Source organism: Nanorana parkeri, unplaced genomic scaffold, assembly GCF_000935625.1.
Source record: "Nanorana parkeri isolate BGI_ZX_2015 unplaced genomic scaffold, ASM93562v1 scaffold150, whole genome shotgun sequence".
In the NCBI taxonomy this organism is placed as follows: domain Eukaryota; kingdom Metazoa; phylum Chordata; class Amphibia; order Anura; family Dicroglossidae; genus Nanorana; species Nanorana parkeri.
The window spans coordinates 139,611-148,500 of NW_017306418.1; positions in this window are offsets into that span (position 1 = coordinate 139,611).

Below are 8,890 nucleotides of genomic sequence, written 5' to 3' on the forward strand. Positions count from 1 at the left end.
GCAATATGCAATATATACCTACCTTTCCTTCATATCTATAGGCTGATGAGTGAGTAAGGAAGATACCTTTGCATTGGCAAAGCACTGGTTCAATTTCTAATAATGTGTCACCATATTAAAAAGAAGTGTGCAAAAATAGTTGCCATGGGTTGCCTTTTCGCTCTTCAAAAGTGAAATATAGAAAATAATGTAGTATTTGCCTTATTATCAGTACCCATTTTGTGAGAAATATTCTGGACTATTGATTTTCTTATTCTTTAGGCATGTAAATGCACTAGTCAGTGTGTGTTCTTTTCCAATTTTAAGTTTCTGACAGGAGCTTCTAATTTATGAATGCAAAAATTGAACTCAAGGAATTTTCCAGAACAATGTAACAATCCATACCAGAATGCATCGCCCCGTTCATACCACTTCAAAGCAGCAGTCTTGTTTCTAGCCACATCTGGTTACAGCTGACGTCAAATTGAAATCCATTGAAAATTCTGCTGCCAGGCTCCTGTATCAGACTCCCCACACCTCATCTGCCACTTCACTAAGCAAATCCTTCAGTGGCTTTCCCACCATTTCATAAATCAATCCTCAGTCCTCCTCAACAAGGCAAAAAGAAAAAAAAATCTTGCTAGTTGGAGTATATTTCAGCTCTTATGTATAGTTAATAGAAAATGCAGCCAGTCTGCATGTGAAGCTGGTAAAAAAACTGCCAAAATCTTGTATTAGAAAGCACATTCAGCAATTACATGAGATATAATATATCTTTCAATAGGATTTACAGTTAAACTTGATGACTTTTTCTAACCCATTGTATAATGTCAAATTAAGTCAAGGTGGGTTGCCGACCCTGCTGAGGCTGCCATACAGTTTAGCCTTTTAGATAAGGTAGCTTGCACTTTCTATATTTCTATCTTACTGGACTGGACAAAACAGTCTAAAGCTACAAGCCTCCTTATTTTATTATTGTTGTTGTTATTGTTTTTATTACAGATATTGATAAAGCGCCAACAATTTACGCAGCGTTTTACATATAGAACATTTACATTTTATGTTCACCTGTACATTAAAGGAGAACTATGGGGTCAGTGTTTGTTTTTCCCCATAGTTCTCCTTAGGGTAACGGGAGGACACACACTAGCGTCCTCCCGTTACCCTCAGCTCACTATACCGCGAGCTACAGCTCGCGTTATACTGAGACGCCGGAGCGGATCCCGACCTGGACGTCGGGATCCGCCCAGCTGCGTGAGTGACAGCTGGCTCTGCCTATCTAGAGGCAGAGCCAGCTGTAACCGGCCCCTCCCCCGTCCGTTCTGCCAGTCAGCGCTGGCAGATCGGAGCGGGGAGAGGGGAATCCAGCCCCTCCCCTGTCACGGCAGAGAGCCGTGACAGGATCGAGAGGTGAGCGAACCCGGTATGTGTTCGCTCACCTCCCGATCTACTGAGCCGACCTGTGACAGTCTCATTGTCACAGGTCGGCTAGAACTGTGAGGTGAGTGGAAATCACTCATCTCATAGTTCTCCTTTAATCACAATGCTTTTATGATCAAATGCAATGTGACCTTATCATTTTTTTCATAGTGAATAAATGGGATTTGTATTTCCCACAGGCTTGGGATTGTTTTTTTTGGCTTTTATGCTAGTTATCCAATTAACAAAATGCCTAAGCTGAACTCCAGGCAATGGGCTAAGTTCACAGATGAAAATGCATATAAAGGGTCTTTATAGCACAGCATTGTCTGGATTTTGCGACTGCAGTTTTGAAACACCTACTGCCCCCACCCATCTCCTATACCCTGTGGCTAGCCAAGAGAAGCAGGAGATTCATAAATGTATCTCTTTAACTTTGCATGCTCCTTCTATCAGCATGTTCCTTACACAGCAGCTCAGCTGGTTGGCTCCTTGTGCTGCTTCTCCTACCTCCAGTCTGAGCCATGTTGACTGTAAGAGGCTAATACAAATTCATGTATTTCCACTGCTTGCATTGAAAAAACAAACAAAACACATTTACCGATCTGTTAATGAATACAGAGCTGAATTTATGTGGTTTTTTTTTTTTATAAGTACCTGAAATTCAGTTTTAAAGTTCTTAGATCCTCAATCGATTTATTAAATCAATACATAAAATCTTTCTTAAGATGTGAATTTATATCATTGTATTGGATCACGTTCACTTTTATGTGACACATTTTAATTAGAGAATATTTTCTTACGCATTGTTTAGAGAGATATAGCGCGGCACATTTTTTATATTTTTCATTTATTCCGTTGTTTGTTGGATTAGTGTTCGCTGCTTAGGTTGTTTTATTTAGTTTCTGGCGCAAAGTTATTCACATTTTTTTAAGATGCATTAAATCGTTGTCACGTTTCGTTATAAAACGAAAACATTTGGGGCCACACAGGGTCCCTTCTTCAAGGTGACAGAGTGACATGCTCAGTGAACTTAATAATGATTATGCAGGTTTTCTGACTTCCATTTGACTTTATTTTATAGATACTTGTCCCACCTCAGTGACTCGTTATATATAATTTAGAGATCCGATATCCAGGTATTTTCAGAAAGCGGTCAGCAGTGATGGCCTACATATTTTTTTCTTTCAGTACAATTTTACTTTTAAACCACATTTGCCACTTCAAAATGGTGTGCTGAGTAAAGGTTCAAAGCGAGTATATAGTGAATGTTACATATGCTGGGTTGTAAAGAGGGTGAGTATGACCGAGTAAGAATCCTGTATATACTAGAATAAGACCAAGTAAGAATCTTGTGAATACTAGAGTAAGCTAAGTAGGAATCTTGTGAATACTAGAGTAAGGTAAGTAGGAATCTTGTGAATGCTAGAATAAGGCCAACAGGGTTATTCCCAAAAGGGTGAAGAGTTTGGAGAAGACAGGAGAAGTGAACAATCTAGGACAACATAGCTGAACTGTAAAATGAGCTGAATTGGAGAATTTTTCTAAATCGGCTATGTTGTCCTAGATCAGGGGTGCCCGCAATATTTTGTGTTAAGATCTACTTTTGAAATGAGGAGCTGCATGAGATCTACCACGAAAAAAAACCTCCCTCGCTCTCTCTCTCCTGGCTGTCTCTCCTGGCTGTCTCTCCTGGCTGTCTCTCCTGGCTGTCTCTCCTGGCTGTCTCTCCTGGCTGTCTCTCCTGGCTGTCTCTCCTGGCTGTCTCTCCTGGCTGTCTCTCCTGGCTGTCTCTCCTCGGGCTTTCTCCTGGCTCACCTTGCTGTATTTTGCAAACAGTGCATTGCAACAAGCTGTATAAACTAATATTCTTTGATGTAATATATAGCACCTAACCCACCAGTATCCACCAGAAAGGAGTCAGGGAGCTTGGCTCAGCAGACTCAGGCTAATAGGTAATCATGTGTGCACAGCTAAATAAATATACCAAAATGGAATAAAGGGGCTGCCATTCACACCATTCATGATCTACCAGCATCAGCTTTGAGAGCTACTGGTAGATCACGATCTACCTAATGGGCACCCCTGTCCTAGATTGTTCACTTCTCCTGCCTTTTCAACTCTTCACCCTTTTGTGAATAACCTTTCAAGTAGGAATCGTGTGACTAGTAGAGTAAGACCAAGTAGGAATGAAGCTTTAAGGAAACCTGTACTGAGTGAAATATGTAGGCCGCCTTTGTTGACCTGTCCTCCTGTAAATGCTAATTATCCTTCTGTCATGACGATCCAATGGGTGACGTACTATATAATTTAGCCACTCGTCACAAACTTCCTCCCAAACTAGTGGCAAAGTCATCTATATTCAGTATTCAGATGATGTCTAATTGTCCTTTGCACAGTTCTTGGGGTAAAAAATAATCTGGCACATTTTTATAGTGACTTTGGATGTATTAATACTTATTAATGAAATACCCTTAGGTAGCCTTTTTCATCCTAAAGGACAAGCCTAATTTTTAATTATAAATAAAACCTCACCTTCCTAATATTAATTTACTTGCCCTTAAAAAAACAATCTCAAAATCTTTTTCCTACAATATGATATCCAAACCTGTAACCCATATTCACAAATAGAGACGAAATCATCCTGCTATCATATTTGTTTGTGTCCTTTTTTTTAAATATACTTTACAAGCTGTTTGTTTGCTTTTGCAGCTTTTGTTTGGTATTGAGTGTTTCTGCTCAGCTTGCTGTTAACCAATGTTCATACATCTTTATTAAGCTGCCCCCCCAACTGTTTTACTTAGGAATTCTGGAGCAGTGTTTTTACATAGGTTTTGTCCATGCAGCTATCAACATTAATTTCTTGTAAAATAAATTTAATTCTTACCTTCCTGATAAGCAGTGTCTTAAATCTTCTCTGCCCCCTCTCCCACGCACTTTGGTTCCTCCTTCCTGCAACAACGCTACAGAATATGGAAGGAACAGTTAGTAATCATTTAACAAATATTACATTACAGTAATGTCAAAATGCAATGTCTGTTGCTCACTATAACAATACGATATTTTTCCTAGCAAATGGAGGATGAAACCGGGTTGTTGGCTATGGAATACGTCTGATTGGATGTTTTCTTTCCCCAGAAGTTTAGGGAAACATTTTTTTCATGAAGACTTAACCAAACAAACTAAATACACCCTACCTAAAAATAAACAATATAATCTTTTTTCCCCAATAAATAATATACCTCAGCAGGCTCCATAAGCAAAACTGAGAGTTTTCAGTGAAATATGTCAAATGGGAAAACCTGTAATTTTGCACCAGAATCACTCCACTCATCCTTGCCGCTTGCATAATCTCTACTTTTGCAGCGGTGTCAAATAATCAGCGTAGTATTTTAAATTCCATTCTTGGTTTCCATCTACATGTCAATGTAGCTTAATAAAAAAAGAAAAAAAATGCTACATAAACTTTACCTTTTTTTTCTGAATGTACTTCTGTTTTTGGTTTAGCTAGAAATGTTGTTTCTGGCCCTGTCCTTCATATTCAGGTCTTCTTACAACAAATGGAGAACCCTAATTGTACCCCAGGGAATGGTTAATCTACAGTGGACATATGGTGGACAAAAGTTGAGTCTAGTAAATGGAATAAAATTATAAACAGAAAATGTGTGAACGTCTGGAGCGTCTGAAGGCGATGGGAGATACCGAGCACCGTACATTTAACTCTCCTGTGGCTCAATTGACAATCCGGTTTTTATTGGCCACGTCCGTGCCATAACACGTTCGGGATTTAAGTTCAATGTACATTTAATTAAAGTGATCAGTATCTGTTTCCTGTTTTGTGCGTAGTTCTCCATGCAGCAGTCATAACGATCAGCATAATTCAGAAAATGCAGGCTGAAATTTGGGCTCACCCTAGCGTGACATCAGAGTTTGATGGCTAATCCTTGAGAGGCTGGCAATCTTTTACATTTAAGAGTATGAAACATTCTGTTTATAGCAGTGAATAAAAAATTAACTATGGGTAACTTTCCGGCTTCCTGGATATAGCCATTACATGTGGTTGCACTACTCCAGCAAAAGGTTAAGTATTAATGGAAAATGTTCACTCGGAGAAACATGTTACTTGTAAGTTTTCTTTTGATTTTTTTTTTTTTTTTTTTTTTTTTTTTTTTTTTTATTTTTTTACAGTCACATTGAATGTCTTCATTCATTTAGCCATCCATAAAGCAAATATTGTTGCACATGCAGTGGATAATACGTCTTTTTAGGGCTACTTGTGTGGCATGTCACAGATCATTAACTGCGAGTAACCACCTGACTTGAGGGAAGTCTGGACACATCATTACAGTGAAATAGGCTTTTATTTGCCTATCACTGCAACACATTGATTAGGGAGAATAGATACAGGGAATTCCAAACACTTTGTATCATGTCACAAAGCACCTGATGAGAGGAAAGAATACATAGTGTGAACTGGCGATTTTTCTTTTTTAACCAGTAAATATTTATGTGTATGCTCATTGTCATTGAACTTTTTCTATAGCTAATAGCTTAGAAATAGACTTAACATTACATTCACTTGCAACTGTTCTGCTTAGTAAATAGGATTTTAAAAATATTACATGCTTTAAGTTTTTTTATACATGTTTCACAACGTAGCTGCATACTTACTGGTTATATCATTAACTAATTGTGTAAACTGATATAAGAAAATATCTGCATCGTGTTAAATGGCAAATACATCTAAAATAATAACGTATAGCAAAATATGTATCAAATACTGTATGTATTTGGATAACCAGTACACATTATTCACTATGATAAATATATATATAACTATTATTTTTGTTTTTATTAATGTTTTTTTGCTCTTATTTTCTATTTTTTATCTTACATTTCTAACATTTCTTTGTACTTACAAATTCAAAATATATCTATTGATAATTCATAATCCTCCAATAGACAAATATAGAGTACTAAATATTATTTGAATTTAGAAAAACATAAAATAATTCAAATAAATATTTTTGTTTGACTCCATGTTGAGTTAATAATGTAAATCTATCTCTATCTATCTATCTATCTATCTATCTATCTATCTATCTATCTATCTATCTATCTATCTATCTATCTATCTATCTATCTATCTATCCAACAAAAAGGACTGAAGCAGCTTGCGTTTTGGAATTCAAATCCTTTCGGAGGAAGCTAGTAAACTTGCTGGTCATAACTAGTAATATCATTAATTGGATCTTAAACAGAATTGAAGTACTTGTTTTGGCCAAGCCTGTAGAAGTATGTGTACTTTTCAGTTTCCCCCTGCTGTTCCCTGTGTGTATAATACAGGCTAAGTTTTAGATGCTGTTGGTGACTCGCTGTCAGAGCTGTGTTTTAGAAATGTGTATTATATCAGCACATGAGAATTTAAGGGTGTGAAATAGATGTAATCCATGCTTGCATCAAGTTATGCAGTAGTTCAATGAATACAGGTACATTCTTAGAGTACACAAAATTCCAGTAAATATTTCATGTTTGACAAAAGAAGGTACAAAATTAGATTACCTTAGTCAGTTTAGTGGCTTCCACTCACTGCTAATGTTATAACTTGCCTGCTGAGGCTTTGAAGCGAATTTAAACATTTTCTATTATTTTGTGTTTTTGGTGATCATAAAATCACAGGATTTACGTTGGTAAAAATATTGTATGCATGTGTACAAATTAGAAATACAGTTTAATCTGTAATTTTGCTATTATTTGTTTTCTTGCTTTAGAGCCCTGTCATGCGTGCTTTCCGATCAGGTACGCCTGTCAGTTTTCCAGAAGCCCAATGTTAGTCTATGGGCAGCCAGATCTAAAAGGACAGGTGTCCGTTTACATCCGGTTGCCCCCAGCTAGGCACAGAAAAGCGAATGGATCCCACATAGATGCGGTACAGTGATGACTGATTAAGGGAGGTAGCATTCTTATTTCATGATACTGACCGGAAGGGAGCTTTGGAGAACTATTGTATGATACCTAGAGATCCGATTTAATTTTCAAAAGCTTTGAAAAAAAAAATATATATATAATACATATATAATACATATATATCTAGATATATCTAGATATATCTGTATATATATATTCAGCCAAAACAGTTGCATACATGGTCCTTTATCAAGCCAAAAATAGATTCAGGTTCAAGATGGATACAAACAAAAGATCCCAAAACAGTCTAATAATGAACAATTTTTAAATACCAGAAAGTTATAAATGTATAATTACAGTTGACCTCTACACAGGCTATCCCCACTTTGGCCACCTTACCATAGCCCCTCTCTGCCAGTCCATCCAGTGGCTTCTGACTGCCTGAAGAATATTATTCTGAATACTAACAGCAATAGTCATCCACAACTCTGCCCCCAGCTACATCACAAGCTAATTTCAAAGTATCACCCAAACTGTCTTCCTTGCCCCTCCCACGACCTACTGTTCTTTAGCTTCCTTACCAATTACTCCCATGCTTACTACACCATTATGTCTGGCTGTCTCCTCCTCTGCTTTTAGGTGATCCCTGAAAACTCATCTCATCAGGAAAGCCTCTACCTAGCAACTGGAATTTTACTTCACTTACTCAGATAACTTATTCTCACACAGTTACTATCTTTTGATTGTAAGCTCTCATCAGCCCGCTCCTAACCCTCTTTTCTTGAATTTTATTGCAACTGTACTGTCCCGCTTTATTTTGTAAAGCACTGTGCAAACTGTTGGCACTATAAAAATCCTAGTTGATGATCATTTTAAAGTTAATCCAATTATGGATCAAGCACACGTTTTCAACCTTTTGTCATTGATAAGGGAAAGTACACATTTAAAAATGAGAAAATTATATTATAAATGCAGAATGATGCAGACGGTGTTGATTTATACTGGAGTAGGAAAAAAAAGTAAGGATGCACCGATATATCGGCCGCCGAAACACATTGGCCGATAATGGCACTTTTGGCATAATGCCGACAGAGCCATGTTTCGGCCGATACATCGGCACATCCCTGGTTTCTTTTCTCCCCGCTGGGCGCTGTTCCAGCGGGGAGAAAAGAAAGTGACAGCCGGCCGAGCGCTGCAGGACGAGAGCGCTGTGAACGGCCGGCATCTCTCCTCCCACACCGCTCAGCCGCCTATCACATTCCGGCAGATGGGTGTGGGGGCAGAGACAGTGCTGTCACAGGAGGCTGGGCTTTCCTCTCTAGACCGCTCGATCAGCCTCCTGTGACAGCGTGTCGGAGAGAAAAGCAATGTACACATACTCAGTGATCAGTGATCAGTGATCGCTGACTGTGTGTACATAATTGAGAATATGTTATGTTAACTATATTCTCAATTATGAATGAATGGGAGTGATCTACATAACCCCCATTCATTCATAATTGTGGTTATAGTAAACAAACAATGTTCTCATGTTATCAATGAACAGGAACACTCATAGAGGATTCCTGTTCATTGATAACAGGGG